We start from the raw sequence: 23,504 nt of genomic DNA, 5'->3' as shown, positions 1-23,504 counted from the left end.
TGCCTTTTCCGTCTGCTCTGATTAACGCTCAGGGCATGGGAGAGGCAGCTGTGGCGGCGGCGGGGACATAGAAGTTGAGTGGGGAGCAGGTTAGGGGATCCTAGCTGTATGGAGCTGACACCCTCCCTTTTGGGGTCACAGGCACCCCAGCCTGGAAGAGCGGACAAGGCAGGGGACATGGCCGGGAGCTGGTTCTGCCTCTGGGAAGGGGCTACTCAGGGCCGGCCTGTGGGCTGCTCCAGCTCTACCCTCCCAGCCCCTTCCTCACAGAGCCAGGGGTCCTTCCTCGTCCCTCCCACCCCCTCATCCCTCACTTTCTTCTTCTGAATACACCAAGCTCTCTTGAGCCTCTAGGCCTTCGCATCTCCTCTTCCCCCTGCCTGGCGACTTTTCCACCCCTGAGCTCCTTCCCGTCTCTGCCTACATGTCCGTTCCCTGGGAGATGGTCCGGGTCCCAGGCTGGGTTAGGAGCCCTCCTCTCTGTGCTTGCCGGGATTGTAGCAATGTCACACTGGGCTGTCATTTCTGCCTACTTGTCAGCCCCACTCCATCTGTCTGTCGACTTCCTGGAGGTAGGGAGTCTTGCTCCCCACCAAGTCCCCAGCTCCAGGATTGAGCCTGGAATGGGGAATGAAGGTTGAACGGCCGCGTGGGTTCAGGGACGGGCCCAGGGCGTCTCGTATGGCGATTCCCTGTGTCACCCCCTGGGCTGTGCCACGAGGCCCTGCCCAGGTTTGATGGGGAGTCTGAAGGCCTGGGGGTACCCCAGCTGGGCTCTCCCCTCAGCTCAGGTGCAGGGCCTGAATCGCAGAGACACTGGGCAGGGGTCTACTCGCCGGGGTTTTGGGAACAGCTTCAGTGAGTTATAATTCACACATTCGAAGTGTATCATTCAATGGTTTGCAGTATCTGCACAGAGTACAGATATTGCAACCAGCACCACAGTTCTAGAACATTTCACCATTTCCCCCAGAAGGGAACTCCCTGCTCATTAGCGCGTGCGCATGCACGCGCACACACACGCAGCCCTGGCAACCACTAGTCGTTCTGTCACATGGACTTGCCTATTCTGGGCATTTCATATAAATGGAATCATACAACACGTGGTCTTTTGCGACTGGCTGCTTTCACTTGGCATCCTGTTTTCAGGGTTCATCCACGCTGTAGCATGTATCAGCGTTTCATTCCTTTTTAAGGCTGAATACTATTCCATTGTCTCGATGGGCCACATTTTGTTTATCCCTTCCTCAGCTGCTGGACATCTGAGTCGTTTCTGCCTTTTGTCTGTTATGACTAATGCAGCTATACACATTTGTGCACAAGTTCTTGGTGTGGACGCATGTTTTCATTTCTCGGGGGTGGAAACTGAGGAGGAGAGGGAATTCCCTGGCGGTCCAGTGGTTAGGAGTCGGCACTTTCCCTGCCGTGGCCCCGGGTTCAATCCCTGGTCGGGGAACTGAGATTCTGCAAGCTGCGTGGTGCGGCCAAAAGAAAAAAGGACCTGAGGAGGAGAATATGCTTGGGTTTCGTGGTGGCATTTTGGCAGCTCTGAAGCTTTTTGGCAGCCTTCTAGGTGGCGAGGGAGGGACCGTGCTGAGATGTGGTGGGAGGGGTGGGAGCACCAGGAAGAGGGGAGCACAGCAGTCCCCGTCTACCTGCCGGGAACTCAGAGTCGCTCTGTCTCTGAGCCTTGGGCTCCCCCTCTGCCCAACGGGGACAACCAAGGCGCCTCCCAGAGTTGGTGGGGGCCACGGGAAACGACAAGGCTGCAGGAAGAAGGCTCACAGGAAACATTCTCCTTTGCTGGGTGTGGGAAAGGCCCTGGAGATGCCGTGTCGACTGTCCAGTACTGCCACCGCTGCCAGCAGGGGATGGGGTGAAGGAGCCAGGCTTGATGGCACTGACTATATCGCCCTGAGAGGGAGGTGTCATTACGGCCCCCATTTTGCAGATGAGAACATGGAGGCCTCGGGAAGCAAAGTCACTTGCCGGGTCACAGTTGCAGTCCCCACATCTGCCGGATGAAGTCTTTCCCTCAACCCGCTCCCAGCCTGGCCCTGCCTCCTCCTGGCTGCCGTGAGAAGCAACGAGAAGCCAGGTTCCTTTTGTGGGTGCAAGTCCCCAAAGGGCTGGGATGATCTGTCTTGTCCCCTGATGTGGTCCCAGTGCCCAGAACAGCCCTTGGCACAAAGCGGGCGCTAGGCAATTTTGCCAGAAGAATGCATGATTTGGAGACTCTGTTTCCCCATCTGTGAAATGGGCATAACATCCAGCCCCGGCGCTTGAGAAAGCACAGGGCACAGAGCCGAGCTTTTCAAGTGACGTTCCCGCCTCTCCCTCCTCCCCCACCAGGATGGTGTTGGGGCAGGGCTGGGAGACCAGCCCTCACCTGGGGGCGGGTCCCCTGGGAGGAGAATGGGACGACAGTCCGAGTCCATGGCTGGTCCTGCCCTAGAGCTTGTGGGGGCACCTGGCGCCTCTTCTGCTGCCCTCTCCCTCTTCCCAGGCTGGTCCCCATCAGTCAGCTCCCGCACGCTTCTCTGGGGTCCCGACCTCAAGTTCTGCCCATCCTGGGGGTGCCAAATGAGTATGTCTTCTGCACAGAGATGCCCTCGCTCCTTTTCCAGCTAATGGAGCCAATTAGTGATGTCAGGAGGCCTCTCCCCTGTGATTCCACTACAGCAGCCAGATTTTTAAAGTCCAGGTTATCAGATGCCCAGCCCTGCCCCTTGCCCACCCAGAAGTGGTAGGAGAGGGAGGGGTGTCCCCAAGGTGGAGGTGGTCAGAGGCCTGGCTTCGAGGGGGCCCTAGCTTCCCTCCCCCCATTTGCAGGCACTGCTCTGCCAGGGAATCGGCCCCTGCCCCTTGTGGGCTGTGGGCTGGTGGGAAGGGGAGTGGGACCAAGGCCTCTCCCCTTCCCAATGGCCGGCCTTTCCCTGAACCAGCTCACAAAGGTAGCACCATTGATTGCAGAGCTGAAATTCCCCTGGGGTTGCAAGACCCAGAGCCCGTGCTTTGTCAACCTCAGCGACAGGTCGGTGCTGCTATTGCGTTATTATTATTGTCAACATTCTCCACAGATACACTTTGCAAATTGCTGCCCTGGTGGAAAAAGTTGTGGGGTGGGACTGAGGGGCCTGGGTCCTGGCCCCTATCTGCTATGGCCCAAGTGATCTTGGGAAATCCCACCCCTCTGAGCCAGGAGCCACCTTCTCTACAGAGGCAGTATCTTGCGGTGGCCGAGGCCCAGGCTGGGAGCCAGGTTGCCTGCTCTGCTCTGCGTAAGCAGGTGAGCTGGGAGAGGTGACTTAAACACTCAGGACCTCCGTTTCCTCACCTGTAAAATGGGAGCATAATAGTCCTCACTCAGCTGGGTTGTGGTGAGGATCTGTGTCGGGGTTACGTGTGCAACGCCCGACTCAGCAGATTGCTATGCAGTGGACCGAATCAGGGGGTTATAGGATCAAGACCACAGGGAGACACCTGACCCCCTGCCTGTGGCAACCACACAGGTAGATGTTTGAGGGGGGCGGTCCGCCCGCATCACCCAGGGGCTGCAGTTGGAGGAGAGCCATCGTTTGTGTCATTTTCCAATCTGCCACAGGGAATCAAAGGCTCTGAGGGGCCTGTTAGCACCCATTCTCTGCGGATCACTCAGACAATTTCCTCAGTGCTCCACGACAATGGGCCGTAATTAAGGTGTCAGCATATCATTTAGCCCTTTCAGCGCAAAGCCCAGAGACAGGCCGGGCAGTCTTCAGCCCCTTTAATGAGAGATGCTTAGAAGGAGTGGGAGGGTGGGAGGGTGGGAGGCGCACATGCGCGAGTGGGGGGCGGTGCAGGTCCCCCAGAAGTCTTCGCTGACCCGGGGGACCGACCAGATGGGTGTCTGGGCAGTGGAGTTGGGAGGAAGATGAGATAGGCCTGGAGGTGACGAGGGGCACAGAGGACCAGGGACGGGCTGGCTGGGTGCATCAGCTGTGCCCTCAGCCCCCTGAGTCCCCGTCAAAGCCCTCTTGAGGCTGCGTGGCCAGAGGCCTGTGCAACCTCACTCTCCTTTCTAGACAGTGAGCTCCTTGAAGACAGGCACCACGGGTGCCACCTCTGTCTCTGTGCCTCCAGTTCCTTGACCAAGAGTGGCTTAAAGGGTGTAAGAAAGAATGGAGAAAGGGAGGGGAAGGCAGAAAGACAAGGTAAGAGGAACCAAAGGCAAAGGTTTGATAGTACAAGGGACGGGGTATGAAAATGATAGAAGCCTGAGAGAAAGGTGCAGAGAAGTGTGTGTGTGTGTGTGTGTGCGTGTGTGCACGCGCATGTGTGTGTTGTGGGTTGAATTAAGTCCCCCACCAAAAAAAGATATGTGAAGTCCTCACCCCCAATACCTGTGAATGTGACCTTTTTGGAAATGGAGTCTTTGCAGATATAATCAAGTTAAGGTGAGGCCAGGGAATTCCCTGGTGGTCCAGTGGGTAGGACTCAGCACTTTCACTGCTGGGGGCCCGGGTTCAGTCCCTGGTCAAGGAATTAAGATCCTGCAAGCTGCGCAGCATGGCCAAAAAAAAAAAAAGTTAAGGTGAGGTCATTAGGGTGGGCCCTAATCCAATATGACTGGTGTCCTTTTAAGAAGAGGAGAAAAGACACAGACGCACAAGGGAAATGCCGTGTGACGACAGAGGCAGAGATTGGAGTGATGCAGCTGCAAGTCAAGGATTTAGGGCCACCACCAGAAGGTAGGAAGAGACAAGGGAGGATTCTGCCCAGCGTCTTAGAGGGAGAATGGCTCTGCTGACATCTTGCTTTTGGACATCTGGCTTCTAGAACTGTGGGAGAAGACATCTCTGTCGTTTTAAGGCTTCCAGCTTGTGGTGCTTTGTTATAGCAGCCCTAGAAAATTATAGTGTGTATACATACGTGTGTGTGTGTAAGAAAGCGAGGAAAGACAAGAGAGGAGAGAGAGAGATGAAGATGCAAAAACACCGTGCGTTAGTGCCTGTGAAAACGAAGTCTTCAACATAGCCTGGCCTAGTGCACTTTCCGTGTTGAAAGACTCTCTTCACAACAGCACCACTATCCCCATAACTACGTCCACCCCCATCATCACCACCATCACCATTATGACCACCACCGTCATCACCATCAACCACCATCATGACCACTATCACCATCACCACTACCACCATTATCACAACCACCGTCATCACCATCATGACCGTCATCACCATCATGACCACCACTATCATCACCATCATCACCACCATCATCTCCCGTCATCCCCACTATCACTATCATGACGACCGCTATCACCATCACCATGACCACTACCATCACCATCACCATCATGACCACCACCACCAAGTGTGGGAGGAGAAGCAAAGAGGGAGAAGGCAGAGCCCTGGGGAACACCTGCATTCAGAGGCAGGCAGGAAAGGAGGCAGCTGCACAGGCAGACAGCCAAGCAGTCACATCTGGGGAGGCAGGAGGAGAACGAGAAAGAAGGAATCTCAGACCCGCAGGGAGGAGGGAGTTAGAACAGTGTCTGGTTTCCCAGAGAGGCCTGTGAGGTGGGGCTGGTGCACATGCCAGGGTAGAGGAGAGCATTCTCAGGGGATGGGGGCCCAGAGCAGATGGCAGTGGGTTGAGGAGTGAATGAAAGGTGGGAGTGGATGAAGGCGCCAGGCTGGGAGTTGGAAAGATTCTCCTGGTTGCTGGGTGGAGAATGGATGGAGGGGACAAGCCTGAGATTCCCAAGGAGACTGGGGAGGGGCTGGGCTGGTCCTCCAGGTGGGGGACAGGGGCAGCCCCACCTGGGACAGAGGCCTGTGGGAGGGGCCTCGGGAGCCTGGAAGGAAGCAGCCTTGGCTGGGCTGCCCCACTGGGCAACTCATCCTCATCTCCACTGTCTTAGTGTCCTAGGGCGGCTGTAACCAAGTACCATAAAGTGAGTGGCTTAAAACAGCAGAAATGTATTCTCTCAGAGTTTTGGAGACCAGAAGTCTGAAATCAAGGTGTCAACAGTGTTGGTTGCTTCTTGGGGCTCTGAGGTCAAAACCATTCCACGCCTTTGTCATAATTTCTGGTGGTTGCCAGTAACCCTTGGTGTCCCTTGGAGTCTAGATGCATCACTCCATTCTCTGCCTCTATCATGACATGGTGTTCTCCTCTCTGTGTCTGTGTGTCAACTTAGGACACCAATTATTGGATTTAGGGCCCACCCCAATTCAGTATGAGCGCATCTTAACTTGATGACACTTGCAAAGGCCCTATTTCCAAATATAGTCACATTCACAGGTACTAGGGGTTTTGTATTTTGAGGGTGGGGACACCATTCTACCCACTACAGCCACTGGCACATTGGCAGCTCTTTTTCTTTTTTTTTGGCGTGTAGGATCCTAGTTCCTCGACCAGGGACCGAACCTGCATCCCCTGCGGTGGAGGCGTGGAGTCTTAACCACTGGACCGCCAGGGAAGTCACCCTTTTTTTTTTAGCAGCTCATTACTAGAGGCATTTAATAAGCACCTCATGGGCACTGGAGCCAGCCCAGGCATGGGGCTCCTAGTCTCACAAAGCTTACAGTCTATGACCAAAACATGTGGCAGAAGCTTTGGGGGACAGGGCTGGGGCTCAGCAGGGGGTGTGAGTGCCCAGGGGCCACATGTTGGAATGCTGCCCTCAGAGCTGGACTAGGAAAGGAGGCAGGCTGGGGGGAAGGGGCTGCAGCCTCGGCCCCCAGCCCTTCCCCACCTTCCCTGGTATTTGGATAAAGCCACAGAGGAGCTTGTGACATCTGGAGCCCGTGTAAACGGAGCATAAATTAGCTCTAACAATCACATCTGCAGCCGCCATGCTGCAGTCTGTTTCCTGCCGAACCCTGGGTGGGCTTGGCGTGGGCAGGAGGGCAGAAGCTGGTCCCATATGTGCCTGAAACCCTCACTGATAGCATCGCCGTGTTTAGAAGCTTCTGCTGAAATGTGTTCGTGTTCGGGACACATGGGACCCAGGATTCTCTTCATAGATGGTGGAATTGGGGTGTTAAGAGATGTGGACATGGACAGGAGAAAATGTGAAAGGTGGAGAAGGAGGGATGGGACGCCTCCGGGGGTGAAGGAAGGTAAGGGCAAGACCAAGTGGCTAAGAGGCCATGGGCGGGTGCACAAGCCAGAGCCGATGTGGCCTCACACCCTTCTCCGTGCTCCCTCCCTCCCACCCCGCCCTGGGGGTCCCAGAGCCAGCCAGGGGTGGGGGGGAGCAAGGGGCCACCGTGGACCAGACCTTTACGTAAATTAAGTCATTGTCCTTCATCTAACCTTGACCATGTCCTTGTGAGGGTGGTTTGTATCATGCACATTTTTTCAGATGAACAAACTGAGGGGCTGAGATCGTACCATTAAGAGGCATCTAAACCAGGACCTGAACCAGGTGCTTCGACTCTTCCTCATTGTGTCACCCTGCACCTGATCAAGAAAGGGTGTCACACATGTGTGTGCATGAGTGTGAATACGTGTGTGCAGAGTGTCAGCGTGTGAGTGTGTGTGTGAAAGTGAGGGGAAGCAGCCACAACCCAAGATCAAAGTGTAGGAACCAGAGCCTCCTTTCCCCCTCCTGCCCCAATCAGCAGGGCCACCATGGACAGTCATCCTCCAGCCTTAAGCACCTACTGTATACAGGACCAGTGCTTTGACGCGCACAGCCGCTTACCCACCTACTCATTCATTCCATTTCACAGGCCATTTCATGAGCACCTACTACAATCCAGTCTCTGCACCAGGCACTGGGGACACGAGATGAGTGGGGCAGTCCCTGACCCTAAGGTGCTCGCTCTCCAGTGCAGAGGGGGCAGCCGTGGAACAGCTGAACTTGGTAGCAAACTGTGGTTGGCGTCCTAAGAGATTAAAGAGATAGGTTTCCAGAGGGTGGCGTTTGGAAATTTGCTTCCCGAGCTCAGGGACCATGTCTGTCTGGTTCATGCTGAATCCCAGCTCCCAGCGCAGCGCCAGGCACACCACAATTGCGCCTGTACGTGTTTGTCGAATGACTATTGATTGAAAGATGGGCAGGTTCTCAACACGCGGAGTTGGGGTGGCTGGCCATCCTGGCTGAGGACCCTGCGGCGCAGAGGTGGGGAAGCACTGAGATGTCTGGAGGAACAGCTTTTTGGGGAGGCTCCACTAGGAAAAGCATGTCCCCGAGAATGAAATAGACCTGAGGGAATCCTGGCCCCAGCACTTATGCGCTGGCTGGGTGAGTCTAGGCAGGTTTCTTAACCTCTCTGATCCTCTGCATTCTCATCTCCAAAGCAGAGCCTCCTATATTTGCACGGTTATTATTATTTGGGGGGAAATGTTTTCCTTTTTATTGTGGAAGCTTTTAAACACATAATGAAGGGGAAAGAATAGAATAATGAACTCCCGCGACCCCATCCTCCAACCTCAACACTTACCAACATTTTACCATCCTGGTTTGAAGATACTTAGATGGTGATTAAACCCAGTAGATGAGTGACAACAATAGCAGTAGCTCCGACGGGGTTAGGACACGCGGGCAATGACAGTTCCACCGTCACTGCTGCCTGGCAGCAGGGCGTAGGGGGTTGAAGGGAGTGGGACTGGAGGCCACAGCTACTGCAAGGTGCACCCGGATTTCAGAGACGTTCAAAGGTGACGGAACGCGCGTCCTAGCATTGATGAAAAGCAGCAGTGAGGCCAGGCTGCATTTTACCTGTGAGACATAGAGTTCGTACCTAAGGTGGGGAAGAGGTCAAGATTTTCCTCACTCGATGTTTTGTGAGTTTCCCTGTTTGTTTGTTTCAGAGAAGAGCCCCTTGCGAGGTTATTAGGATCAAAAGTGATCGTGGGGTGTAGGGAGGTGGCTGCTTGCGGTGTGGTTGGGTGTGGAGGATGGGACCAGGGGAGGCGACCCTTGGGCTGAAACCTAATTAACACGGAAGAACATTCCAGGCAGAGGGACAGGCTAGAGCTGACCTTTAGGTTTAGAGATCTGCATGAAGTTAAGTGAGCTGTTGCCTACACAGGGATGGGGCGGAGCAGGAAGCGAGGCTGGGGCAGCAGTAAGATCACTCTCGGCCCTGGAGTCCAACCTGTGACATTTTCTATCTTTATTTGCTCCATGTCTGCCTGTCCCCTCTGGAGTGTCAGCAACTTGGCGGCAGGGACTTTCTCACTGTATTAGGGTTCTCCAGAGAAACAGAACCAATAGGAGACGTGTGTGTGTGTGTGTTTGGTATTGGCTCATGCAGTTGTGGAGGCTGACAAGTCCTAAGACCTACAGTCAGCAAGCTGGAGACCCGGGAGAGCTGATGGGGTAAGTTCCAGTCCGAATCTGAGTTGGAAGGTAGGAGAAGATGGATGTCCCAGCTCAAAGACAGTCGGGCAGAGAGAGAGAGAATTCTTTTTCGCTCAGTTTTTTGTTCCATTCGGGCCCTCAGTGGATTGGCTGGGGTCCACCCACATTGGGGAGGGCAGTTTGCTGTCCTCAGATCACAATTCAAATGTTAAGCTCATCCGGAAACAGATACACCCAGAATAATATTTGACCAAATGTCTGGGTACCCTTGGTCCCAGGCAAGTTGACACATAAAAATAACCCTCATACTCCCAGCATCCAAGACAGCCTGACACAGAGTAGGAGCTCAATCCACATTTATTGAATGAATGAATGAATGAATGAATGATGGGGTTGGAGAGACTTGACTTTGACATGGGATCCTCCCTGTATGGCTGAAGCCACTCTTGCTTCAAATCCACACAAAACCCATCTCCTCGTCTGGGGCATCTTCTCTGCATCTCCCCCTCCTGGGTGTACCCGACCTCTCTCTCCTTGGGCCTCCCGGAGCCCTGGGTCACGTTGTCTCTGTTGGGACCCTCCAGGTTGTCCCCAGGGATGCCATCCCAGGGGAGGACCTCTCTCCCCCTGGTAGACATCCTCGGGGGCAACATCTGGATTCCATTCACCTCCACATCCTGAACGTGCTAATGGCAGATGCCCCCTCCCTGCCCCACTCAACATAAAGGATTCATGGAATAGATGCTTTGAAGGATCTTCTAACCCTCAAAGGGGCTCCCCGTTCCTCATAGGGTGCCTGGAATCCCCTGGAGTATCAGTCTGAACATACGTGTGGTGTCCTCAGAAGACCCCCAGGGAAGATGTAGAGGGTCCACGTTGCCAGCCCCTGGGATTCGTGAGTATGTGGACGGAGCACAGGCAAGGTGTGTCCCCTTGAGCCCTGGGAGGTAGCCACGGTGGGTATCGCCTCTGTGCCCACGTTACAGATTGGGAAACTGAGGCTTATTTGTCGAGGGGAGTCACGGCACTGAGAGCCTGAGTGACCTGCCTAAGATTTCCCTGCTGCTTCTCAGAGGAGCCCAGACTCAAATCCAGGGGTTTCTGACTTTAAACCCCATTCGCTTCATCCCAGACCATTTTGTAGACCACGTCTGGGCCCTGGCCCATCTGTATTACATTCACTGAGGGAACTGGTTTGCAAAGGCAGGATCCCGGGCCTCACTCTGGAGATTCTGTTTCAATGGATCTGAGTTGAGACCCAGGACTCTGCCTTTTTAGCCAGCTCCCAAGCCAATTCTGATGCTTTCTGAAGTGTGAGACCCACGGGCTACACTCTGCTGCTTGTAAGGGGGTAAGACGTGCATCTCAGGACCCAGAATTTTGAAAGCAAGAGTGACCTGGTCTCTGCCTCCCTGAAGGGGGCTGGTCCCCCGGAGCCCTACTTGATGGGGACTGGGGCTTCTGCCTCTGCCCCCCTGCCTCCACAGGGGCTGCTGCCAGCAAGTGCAGCTCTGCTGGTAAAGTCTTTATCGGGAATGTCGCCTACTGCATTCATATCAAACAATAGCGCCTCATACATCATCCCTGCCAGAGGCCACCTCCGCTAGGACAAGCACAGTCCATTACCCTGACGGGCGCAGGCCGTGCGCAAAACAGATAACGGGTCCCAGCTGTGGGGGGCAGCCATGGGAGGGGAGTTGTCACTGCCCCAGCCATCATCAAGGGGACCCTGGGCACCTGCCATTCTGTGCAGTTGGGACAGAGGTCCCAGTCTTACAGCGCAGTTGATAGCGTATTGGTTGAGAACCTGGCTCTGCATCTTCAGGGAAGTAACTCAACTTCTCTGAGCCTTGTTTTCCCATCTGTAAGACGGGCTAAGCATAGTATTTGCTTCACATAGAACTGTGGGTGGGGCTTAAGAAGAGGAGGCCAGTAAAGTGCTGGGAACAATGCCTGGGGAAGAGGAAGCAACCTGTAAACAGTAGGCGTAACTATTGCTTTATCAGCAGGACCCCATTCACGCTGGCCTGCCCCTTTCCAGGGATGGTTGTCAACAGTCCTCATGACCCCCAATCTCCCGTGGACGCAAAGGGACCAGTCACCCTTCCCAACTGCTGGCTCCCCAGACCCTGAGACAGGGATCTGCAAGCCTGCAAGTCATTTATTTTGGAAATGAAGCTCACACCACGAGGAGAGTGGGGAAGTGAGGCAGGGCAGGAGGCCGACAGTAAAATGCGTGTTATAAAGCCCAGCTGTCACTGTGGCGAGTGGGGCGTAAACTTGCGAGGGAGCTCTGGGATGCAGCTGGGAACACGCCAGCTCAAGAAGCTGGGAGCTGGGGTATTTACAGATCAACTCCCATCACCACTGGGGTTGCTCCAGGGGACATGAATCCCCCGGTTTGGCCTACAGGTGACAAAGCAGGCTTCACACACTGGTAGCTAGAGGCTGGATTAAGGTGCACCCAGGTGGTAAGGGTGAGGGGATATGGTGGGGCACTGCTATGGGCTGAATTGTGTCCCCTGCAAAATTCGTATGTTCAAATGCTAACCCCCAGTACCTCAGAATGTGAGTACATTTGGAGATAGACCCTTTACATAGGGAGCTAAGGTAAAATGAGGTCATATGGGTCACAGCCACTCCAATATGACCGGTGTCCTTATAAGAAGCTATCAGGACACAGATACACAGAAGGGGGAAGCCCATGTGAAGACACAGGGAGGAGAAGACGGCTGTCTCCAAACCAAGGAGAGAGGCTCTGAAAAAATCAAACCTGCCCACACCTTGATCTTGGACTTCCAGCCTCCGGAATCGTGAGAGTAAATTTCTGTTGTTTGGCGCTAGTCCTCTGGTTAACATCACACATGACTTTGAACTGTATGCAATTGAATGCTTTGGCCCCTACTTTTAAATATTATGGCAGGGGGTTTACAGCTTAGAAAGCATTTGAACGGTACTGTGTAAGTGTTAGCTATTATTATTAATCCCATTTTAAAGATGACAAACCTGGTGCCAAAGCTGGCAGCTGGCAGAAGGCCAAGGGCAGGAGAGGGCATTTTGGTGCCCCCTGACATGTGAGGACAGAGTGGCTTCAGATACCTCCATCCTCCCCAAGGGGCAAGGGGCAAGGGTCCCAAGGGGCAGCAACTTCATTACATGCCCCAATCTCTCCACATCATCTGAGTCAAGTGAAGGGAATCATAAACCAGGGTTTTATTAGCTGCCCTATTGGTGGGTGGGCTGGGCTGGGCTGGGTCTCCTCCCTGAGCCCCTGAATAATGCAGGAGGGCATACCTAGGGCAGACAGGAATGGAGGTTGGGTTTGGGGTTGCATAGCAGCCCAGAGAGTAGGGGAGTGGGCCAGGGTCTTAACAGCATGTGATTAATGACCCTAGTAATTGTGTCCGACGGGGGACTCATCCCCAGGGCTGGAGAGGAGGGGGATACCAAAGCCCAGATGTAGCCTGGGGTTGGAGGCTGATGGGGGTAGGGGAGAACCCCACTCGGAGCTCCTGAGCAGTGAGTCCTGTGCCATACATCACCCGACACGCCTTTCCGTGGGACCGGCCTGGCTGACAGCAGCCATTTATCTGAATGTCATTGGCAGTAAACTGGCGCGGGGGAGGGCAGTGAGGAAGGAGGCAGCCATGGGGCGGGGTCTCCTTGGGAATTTCCCAGAGGCCAGTTCGCAGCCCCAGCCTCGGAGGGGAGCTGTTATAAGCGGGGAGGTGGTGCTATCCGTGGTGCTGAATCCCACCTGCCCCTTTCTCTTTCTCCCTGGGGACAAAGAGGGCTGAGGTGGGGGAGTCCTGTGAACTCAGCGCTACCCTGTAATCAGATGGGAGCTGGGGGCAGCCCCAGTGGTGAGACACTGACAGGGGAGGAAGGTGACAGTCATATACTTTCATGGTTATGGACGTGAAATTTGGAGCCATACTCCTAGTGTGTTCGTTCATTTAAAGGATATTTATTTATCAAGAACAGGTTCCCCAGGACATAGTCCCTGAAGATGTCAATCAGTCATACAACCTAAAAAATGTCGACACTAACTGTGTGACCTTGGGCAAGTTACTTAACCTCTCTGTGCCTCAATGACCTCATCTGTAAAATGAGGGTAATAATCATAGCCACTTCAGAGGGTTGTGAGAGGATTGTGATTATATAATTAAAGTGCTCAGAACAGAGACTGGCTCATGGAAAGTGCTCAATAAGTCTTAGCTTGAGTTACTGTCATTATTTATACTATGAAGTGTACAGGGAGCTCTCAGAGGCAATAACAGGGGGAGCCAGACTTTGTTCAGAGAATCAGGGAAGACCTGAAGGATGATGAAAGCTTGCATGGGGGAGGGTGGAAGGCATTCCAGGCAAAGGGGACAGCATGGGCAAAGGCAGGAAAGGTGCAGGACACCATCCAAGAGCTAAAAAGAAGCCAGAGGGGCTGGATCACTGAGAGTGATGGAAGAGCCTCAGTTTCTTAATCTGTTAAATGGATATAATAGTAGAACCTACCTCCTGCAAAGCTGTGAGGGTTAAATGAGATGGTGTGTTTAAAGTTCCCAGCACAGAGCCTGAGCACTCATGGTGATTGGGTAGCTTCCTGGTTCCAAGCCCAGGGAAGCCACATTCAGTTTGCCACACCCCACATCAAAGCTGGAAAGGACTTCAGAGGCCATTCATTGTACAGATAGGAGCACAGAGGACTTTAGAGAGATCCACTGGAAAGGGAGGCTGCTGGGGCTGCTTGTTCCAGCCTCCTTAGATGGGAGAGAGTGTGGGGCAGTGAAAACAGTAGAGGCTTGGGGGGCTGAGGGGTGGGGTGAAGTCCTGACCCCAGTGCTAACCTGTTGTGGGACTTGGTGGGATGGATGCCTTGAGGCACTCAATCTCTTCATCTGTAAAATGGGGATAATAACACCCAGAAGGCATTTATGGTTATAAGCGTGGGTCAGACACTCGGATGCCCACAGGGACCAGGTAGACAATGTAAAGGAGACTTCCCAAACTAGTCTTACTTCTCAAGAGAACCCTAAATCCCGATTTTATGTAGGATATCCCTATTTGTAAGTGTTAGACACTAATTTAAGCTTTTTTAAAACACAAGGTGGGTCAAAGCTACCACGTTTGTGGCTTGAATTTGATCTGTGGACTGCCAGGGTGTAGCCTCTGGCGGAAGGTGATGTACTTAGCAGGTGCTCGATAAATGAGGTCCCTTTCTCTTGGGGAGCCTCTCCTTCATCCACCTCTATGCCACCGCCTGCCTGCTGGGAGTTCAGACCTTCCTAAAACCCTCGAGTTCAGGAAGGGGCTGAGTCCTACCCAGATCTAAGCCTCTGGCCATCCTCACCCCTCCTCTGTCCCCATCCCGGGAGATCCTGTCTTACCAGGAAGGCGCTGCCTGCCTGGGGACCCAGGATCACAGAGCACACAGGTGGCTGGTGTGGGAGGTACGTGTCACAGTCATCAGCACGGCGGCCCCCTCCTCCTGTCTGTGGCATCAAGAAACCCTGAGAACCAGGTGACACAACTCCCCAGGGAGTGTACGTGCCTCGGGGAGTGGCGGCTGTGACTCAGAGGTGCAACCGGGCTTGGATGCTGGATGCACCAGTAAAACAGGCAGAAAAGGAGTGATAGCAGGTCAGAGCTACATGGGGCCTTGGAGGGCAGCCCAACAGTGTTCCGTGGAGAAACAGAGGCCTGGAGAGAGGAAGGTCACATGTCTACTGATTCGCAATTGAGTGCTTTTTCCATGACATCTTCCTGCCAGACCAAGATCTAGAGCAGGGATGTTAGAATCTGGAGAGGAATCACATTTCTTGGTCTTCATATCCCCTAAGTCATAGGAAGAAGAGGCCTACAGACTTTGTTTCCATCCTGGTTCTGCCACTTACTGTGTGTCCTTGGGCAACTCACATAGCCTCTCTGGTCCTCAGTTTCATCATCTGTAAAGTGAGAATAAACGCTTTGCCAAGGTTAAAATGAGAGCTAGTGTAAAATGCCTGGTTCATAATGGATGCTTAAAAGTCTTTTTCTAAAGGCACTTATATCTGGCCTCATTTCAAAAAAGGCTTAGAAGTGGCTTATAAATACACACTGCAATGCCAATGCAGGAAAGACCTAGATGAGAGTACAGGATGACAAGATGGTGGGGTAAATTCTTGTATGGTTGCGAGCAGGGGGCCACACATCTGGATCAGAGTTTCCTGGCAGCCACAGCAAAGGGAGAAATATGACCATTATGTGACTCTTGGTATCCATAAGCTGAGAAACTACTGCTTGCTTAGGGAAAAAATTAACTTTTCTTGGTAATGGGATATGAGTGATTTCTCATGTGAGTCTTCAAAAACAGGGCCTGTGGGAAGAGTAGTTCTCTTTCCTTTCCACTCCCTTGCTTCCTTCTCTAGCTATTCCGTGGGATCACCCAAACCCTACAACCATAGCTGATGGCATAATGGTTAAGAGGCCCAGCCCTGAAGACAAAACCAGTCTCCACCTCTGCGCAGTCTTGGGCTCGAGACTGCCCCTCTCTGAGCCTCAGTTTCCTCATCTGTAAAATGGATGGTTATAGAGATAACTACCTCTAGGTTCTCGAAAATTAGAGGTGGTGAAACAGCGTGTAAAACACTGACCAGCTTAAACTGGTCTTGTTTCCTTAAAATGGGTTGTTGATTAATCTAATCTGGAGTTATTTTTACAGACAGTATTGCGCATGTTCAAAATGGGAACGCATGTCTCCAGGATGACCCCGGAACCAGGAATCTTTAGCTGACGGAACTTAAAGAATAGAAATGTTGCCACCGGAGCCCTTTACGAAACGAGAAGTCCTTCAATAAGGAGACTCTGGCTTCCAGCGGTAGCTTATTTGGACTGATTCGAGACTAGCCAATCAGCTTCCAAGTTTGAAGTTCCCTTAACCCTTTAAATTTCACCCGGAACCCTGGATTGAGGAGAGAGGTTTGAGCCCTGTTTCCTGTTTCCTTGCAGGTCGACCTCGCAGTAAAGCTCTTTCCTCAAAAGCTGGTGCCATAGTATCAGCTCCTACATGCATCAGGCAGCCAGCACTTGCTGGGTAACAGAGGCGTCTTCTATAAAGACCTTCAAGTGACGTCTTGCATACAGTAAGTGTTCCATAAATGGCGGCTGCTCTTATAGCAGGAACTCAATAAATGGTCACTGAATGAGTATCAGAGGGCAGCAAAAGCATTTTCTCTTCCAAACCATCTCTTCAGTGCTTCTCAGCAGCAGGCATTCTCCCCAAGCCAAATTGAAACTGCGTGTGTGTTTTAATCAATTCCATGGTTTGTGGAGCCAAAGAGCCCAGGTTAATGGAACACAGCCGAATCCCCTGTGAATTTCTAACCCTCCTTGAAAGGCCTCTGCTTTTTCCTGCTCAGCCACTGGGAAGCTGCTGCCTCCACTCGGGGAGGAGAAATTGAATAATTGATGCAATTTGAATAACACTAGGATTTATAATGATATTGAAATGTAAAGATAAAAGGGGGCGTGAACGGGGGGGGCGGTGCTCATAGCGGAAGAGGCAAGTTGTTAATAGGCACTTAGGGGCTCTGTGGGGTGGGGGGAGCTCCCCTGGAAACATGTGCTGAAAAGTCATTTGAGAGAGGAGGTGCTGGGAGGGGGGTGGGCTGGGAAATCTCCACCCGGAGAGGGAGAAAAGCCATATTCATAAATAAGACTCGGAAATTTCTCCCGACTCAGCACCACTAACAGGGAGTGGATAATTATTTAAATGCCAAATCATTCCGCTCATTAGAATCCCAAATCATATCTGAAGAAACTGATTGCCCAGGGCAGGAATGAGAGGGGGCGGAGGAGGAAATGGGGTGGCTAGGAAAGCAGGAAATGGGAGGGTCTCCCCAACTTCTGGTCCAGGCCAAGGGGACGATGGGGTGGAAAGGATGGCAGGATGGTAGGGAGGGTAGGAACATAGGGTGGAAGGAAGTCAGATAGTCGTGGGTTCAAGGCCAGGATCTGATACTTCCTTATTGTGGGTCTCCTTTGTTACCTTACCTCTCTGAGCCTCAGTTTGCCCAGCTGAAAATGGGGTTGATGCTAAGATCTACTTTGCAAGCAGCGAATGTTAGCTGCTATGATTAGGGAGGCAGGACGGAGGGGGCTCAGGACGGGGCACGGGCTAGGGCTGGGGGAGAAGCCTCGCATAAGCCCCAAGCCAGGCTCCTTTCCTTCCCAAACCTACCCTGCCTCTGACCCCAGTCACAGACAGGAGCTGACTTGAGAGGTGGAGACTGAGTCCCAGAGAAGGTAAGGGATAAGGGACTTGGCCAAGACGACACAGAGCCAGGTACCCCAAGTACACGCACATACTATCATCCCCACAAGCCCTCAACTCCCAGCCTGATCTGGCTGCCCTCCCAGGTGCCGGGAGGTCTCCAAGGTGGGAGTCGCCTCAGCCCCCGGGAGCGTTATCATGTCTGTGGACCGGAGTCACAAGGGCAAGTCGGTAACAATTCAATTATGCCGAGAGACTCAGGGCTGGCTGGCGCCCCCTCCCATGGTGGATGACCATGCCACCCCTCAGAGACGAGCAAGCAAGCGGGGGCCCTGGAGCAGGGGGGCCACAAGGAGCGCTGGCTGGGCTCAGCAGGGACAGGAAAACCCCAAAATAGGGAAGCAGCGTGCACTCACGTGCTCTCAATATAACACTATGAGTTGTAGTAATAAGGCAACCGCACGCCTGTTGTGCAATAGCATGTCGGCTTTTATTCTGTGCCAGCCCCTGTGCTAAGCATTTTATATCACTTAACTCTCATTAGAACCCTGTGAGCAGAGGCGATGGGGAAGCTGAAGCCTGGAGAGGTGAGGCGACTTGTTCATGCAACTCAAAAGCTGTGAGGCTAAGATTTGAACCTGTCGGCCTGAAACCCAGGCCTCTTGGTAGCTCTGGGCTGCCCCCCAGACTCAGTCCATAGCCAGTGCCTGGCTTTCTCCTCACCATGGCTCTGGGAGATCCCTTAGGTGCTGTGTGCAGGCGAGACCCTCTGTAGCCCCACAGAGAGATGGAGAAGGAGCTGGGATTCAGACATGGGTTGTTCCAATCTCAATCTCACACAGCCCTCTGTCTGCCCGCTCTGGAGCCTCAGACCCTCCCACGTTCCAGCCCACCTTGCTGACCTCTCTCCACTGTCTCCCACCCCCATGGCCTCCTGGTCAACGCAGAGAGCAGCCCAGCTGCCGCTCCCCCCATCCCTTCAAAAAATACTTCCAGCAGTCACTTGCCTGTCCCCAGAAGCCTGGGGAACCAGGTGGGGCCCCCCACCCGCTTGCTTAAGGTCACCCTGGCATTCGCATTCAGTAGAGGTTGGGGGCCAGGCCTTCCAAGGTTTCCCAAGTAGTAACTGAAACATTAGCTCAATTAATATTTCAGTGGCCCAGTCCTGGCTGGTGATTGCTGTAGCTGGGAAACTGGGTCCTTTGTCTTCCCAAGAGGCCAAGCGGAGACAGCTGGGAAGCCCTGGGGCCAGGGGCAGTCAGAGGATCTGGGTTGGAGCCTGCCTGCATGGCTGTGTGGGCTTGATCAAGACCCTTCCGCTCTCTGGGCGGTGTCTGTCAAATGGAGACATCACTCTTTCCTGCTTATAGTGTTATTGGGATTAGCCTGAGGCCTGGCATATGGTCGGTACTCAGTAAACGATAGTATTCGCAATACCTGTGTTTGCCAAGGTGAGCTGCCCATTCTACCTGCTCCAGAATTCCATGGGGTGCTTGTTACAAACACAGTCTCCTGGGCCCCGCCTGGACCGGCAGAGCCTGGATGCTGGGGCCCTGGAGTCTGCGCTTGTGTCAAGGGCTCCCAGTGACTCCCAGCACCCCTGCTTCCTAGAGAGGGAGTAGGGGCCTAGGCTCTGAGACAAGCAGTGGCACCTCGGTTTCCTTGTGTGTAAATGGGAACAGAGACATTGACCTCTCAGGGCTTCTGGGAGGAAAGAATGAGATTAGGGGCTGGCACGTAATAGGTACTCAATAAATGATTTCCCCCTCCCACCACCCACTCCCCTTCAGTGGAAGACCAAGCATCAGCCCCCTAAAGAGGGGACGAGGGGGGTGTCCTGCCCCTCAGGAGCCTTGTCAGCAGGGCCCGCTCCAAATCGATCTTTTTCCCCCCGTTTTCACTCACAGTGTCAGCATCTCTTGGGGCGGGAGAAAATGCCAGCATCAGCACACTGCATGCCCCAGCCAGACACCGCTGCTCTTTATTAATTAACCACCAGATGTTAGTTTTGCATCTTTTATCAGAGGGAGGTTTATCACCAGGACCCTGTATGTCAGGCCATTAGGGAGAGGCAGGAAAACATCCCTTGGGGGGCCCTGGAGTTGGCAGGGAGCGGGGAGGGGGACAAGAAGCATGGTCCCCAGCCCAGAGCACCCCTCCGCCCTGGCCACCCCCCGCCCAGTGCCTCCATGGTCACGTCCACAGTGGCCATTCGGCCCATTTGAAGTGGCTACTTGTACATCAGCTCACAGGGCCACCATGATGAGCAAACCAGGCCCAGTCCCTGTTCTCCAAAGCTCACAGTCAGTTGGTGAGATTGCCACATTCCAGTAAACCCAAATAAATAGCACTATGACAAATTGTAAGCGGTGTCATGAAGGAAACTGACAAGGTTTTCAGAGCAGGCGAATAGCTGACAGGGGACCTAATTTAACGGAGCAGTTTCCCTGGGGAGGTGACACTTAAGTGGCCTCATGGAAAAGGAGCCGGGGCAGAAGATTCCAGGCAAAGGGCACAACAAGGGCAAAGGCCCTGGGGCAGGAACCAGCTCAACATGTTTAAGGATCTGAAAAAAGATCCGAGAGGCTGGAGCGTGATGAAGGAGGAGGCCACCAGGATGCTGAGGTCAGCTGGGCCGGGACCAGGGGTCCTCGTGGGGCATAGGGAGGAGCATGGATTTCTCGTGTTGAGGGCACCCAGGAACCACAACAGGCTGTTGAGCAGGGGAGCGATGTGATGATGGGATTTTGACATGAGAAAGAGCCCTCTCTCTGCCCTGGAGGGTGAGGAACGGGTTAGAGGGGAAGGAGGGAAGCCCGCCAGGTGGTCAGTCTGGGAGAGATGGTGAGCCCTTAGCATTGGCTGGACACTCACAGAGTGTCGGGCAGTGTTCACACGCAAGAAATATTATGAAGCAGAAACTGGGGGCGAGGGTGAAAGAAGGGTCTAAGGTGACTCCAGGTGCCTTGCTCCAGACACACCCGAGTCCTCTCATGCACCCAGCACCCACGAGACTGGAATGAGGATCATCTTCATTTCACAGATGAAGAAATGGGGGCCCAGTGAAGTGTAGCAGCTTGCTCAAGGTCACACAGCGAGGAGCAGCAGATCCCACACTTGAACTTGGTCTGCCTGCTGCGCTGTCTTTCCTGCAAACAGCTGCCCAAGCTCACGCAGGCTGCAGGTAACTGCTGTCTTCCTCCTGCTGTTTCATGAATGCCGTGCTACCCTCCACCAATTACCCAGCAAAGACCACTGGGCGGAGCAGTGGGGGCCCGGCTGACCTGAGCAGGTAAGGGGCAGTGAGTCCCAGATCCAGCCCTTAACTTGTCCAAGGCACAGCAAATCCAGAACGAGTCTATGTTATCTCCTTTAAAACTGATGTGACACTGTTACCCAGGGTGATTATTTTCTGCCTGTTTCACTCACCCTCTGATAAACAGGTGATTACTTCTCCTCCCAGTTCAGTTTCTGATTTGCATACAATAAATATCACCCCCTGGAAGTGTGTGTGTGTGTTGAGGGTGGAAAACAGGTCTCATGTCTTATTTATGAGAAATAAACAGAAGCACGAGCTCGCATAATCAACACATATTTAATCTGGCTCTTTTCGCCCTTTTGACTCTAATCAGGCCGAGTCTGTGCAGGGCTCTGTGTGTGTGTGTGTGTGTGTGTGTGAGTGTGTGTGTGCGCGCACCCACACACTCACGGGCTGCAGGGGGACACCTCTGCCAAGATCTTCATCCTAGCCTGTTTGGTTGGGGCACAGGCTGCCTAAGAGGTCTCCTGAACCCCAGCACACTTAGTTTGCGAATCCAGGCTCAAGGTATGGGAGGGGGGCAATTGCATCCCCACAACAACTTCGCAGAGGGAACCTTTATTTTAAAATTGTCGAAACATGTTTGAACCGTCAAAAGTACCAGCAATATAATTGGGTAGCATTAGCCACAGTTCTGTTGGCAGTGACACCCAACATCGCGTTTTTTTTTTTTTAATTTATTTTTGGCTGCATTGGGTCTTCGTTGCCGTGCGCGGGCTTTCTCTAGTTGTGGCGAGCGGGGGCTTCTCTTCGTTGCGGTGAGAGGACTTCTCATTGCGGTGCCTTCTCTTGTGGCAGAGCACGGGCTCTGGGTGCACGGGCTTCAGTAGTTGCGGCACATGGGCTCAGTAGTTGTGGCTCGCGGGCTCTAGAGTGCAGGCTCAGTAGTTGTGGTGCATGGGCTTAGTTGCTCTGCGGCATGTGGGATCTTCCGGGACCAGGGCTCGAACCCGTGTCCCCTGCATCGGCAGGCAGATTCTTAACCACTGGGCCACCAGGGAAGTCCCTCAACATCACATATTTTTCATCAAGATAGAAAAGCCAAACAGAAAATTTTTTTAAAAAGCTAAGCATTGCATGGAGAATCAAGGTCACATGCTCATAAATGCCAGAGCCAAGGCTAGAACTTGGGACTCTGACTGCAAAGCCCAAGTTAGTATCACCCCATGATGCTGCCTTCCTGACATGATGAGTAAGAGATCTGGGAGAAACCAGCAGTGTGATCACCTACTGCCATCCAGCTCCTGTTCCACTGATAGAGAAACTGAGACCATAAAAGTAAAGGGACTTGCCCATGGTCATACCCAAACCGTGTCAGAGCTGGAATTCAAATCCAGGTCTTAATTGTGTGTGTGTATGTTTAAAAAATAACTGTTTTGGTATGTTGACCAAGGCAGAGCCCAGAAGGGATAGCTTGTGTTTGCTCACCAATGACTGGGTCCTAATTTGGAGTGGTTTGAAAGACTAGAAATATGTCTGGGGTGGCAGTTCTGGCTGCCAAATGGGCTCCTTGGTTCTTCTCCAAGTTGCATGTGCTGGGACTGAAATGTCCAACATGGCTCGCTCACTCGCATATCTGATGCCTGGGCTCAATGGCTGGGACAGCTGGAGCTTCTTCCATATCTCCCTCCTTTCTGTACAGCCTCTCCACTTAGCTAGCTTGGGCTTCCTCACAGCATGGCGGTCTCACAGTAGTCAGGCTTCTTTCATGGCGGCTGACTTCCACCAGAGAAAGAAATGTGAAATCTTGGGTGTGTTTTCTATTTTGGTATGCTTGTTTATTTTTATGAATATATCATTTTTATGCAAACACATATGGTGGACGTGTGGTGTAAAAATTCAAACACTATGGAAAAGTGCAAAGATTAGAGGGGAAAAAAAACACTCAAGATTCCACTACCCAGAAATTAACATTTGGTGAACTTTAATCAAGGAAACTTTTTCTTTTAATTTTTATTTATTTATTTGGCTGCACTGGGTCTTAGTTGCAGCAGGTGGGGTCTTTAGTTGCTGCATGTGGGATCTTTTAGTTGAGGCACGCAGGATGTAGTTCCCTGACCAGGGATCGAACCTGGGCCCCTTGCATTAGGAGTGCAGAGTCTTAACCACTGGACCACTAGGGAAGTCCCAAATCAAGGAAACTTTTTACAACAAAAAATAAAAATAGGAGAATGGGGAATTCCCTGGCTGTCCAGTGATTAGAACTCGGCACTTTCACTGTCGTGGCCCAGGGTTTGATCCCTGGTTGGGGAATTAAGATCCTGCAAGGCGTGTGGTGAGGCCAAAAAAAAAACATCGGAGAACGGATGGATGGATAGATGAGGGAGAGATGGGTGGATGGATGGATGGGTGGGGTGGGTGGTGGGTGGTTGATGAGTAGATGGAGAAAACAAAAGATGGAGGAAAATTCTGACTGTTGAGGATTCTAAGAGCTGGGAAGAGAGACAATTAAGTTTCTCGGTGTTGGAAAAGTGGTGATGAGAGGCCTGTCACCACAGACCAATTACTACTATTACTATTACTGCCACTACTATTACTATCACTATTACTAGTAATATTACACTATTGTCACTATTACCACTATTACTATAATTGCCACCACCACTATTACTATACTATTACTGTTATTTTCACCACTA

At 52.7% G+C, this 23,504-nt stretch overlaps 1 non-coding gene across 1 annotated transcript; it reads right to left on the bottom strand.

The window, feature by feature from the left end:
• Nucleotides 1–22,915: 22,915 nt before the first annotated feature.
• Nucleotides 22,916–22,988, bottom strand: TRNAR-CCU (transfer RNA arginine (anticodon CCU)). Its single transcript has one exon. It is a non-coding gene; the product is annotated as a tRNA-Arg (tRNA).
• Nucleotides 22,989–23,504: the final 516 nt, after the last annotated feature.

This window comes from Balaenoptera ricei, chromosome 14, assembly GCF_028023285.1.
Source record: "Balaenoptera ricei isolate mBalRic1 chromosome 14, mBalRic1.hap2, whole genome shotgun sequence".
NCBI lineage: Eukaryota > Metazoa > Chordata > Mammalia > Artiodactyla > Balaenopteridae > Balaenoptera > Balaenoptera ricei.
The sequence above is the reverse complement of the archived record's forward strand: the minus strand, read 5'-3'. Positions and strand labels throughout refer to the sequence as shown.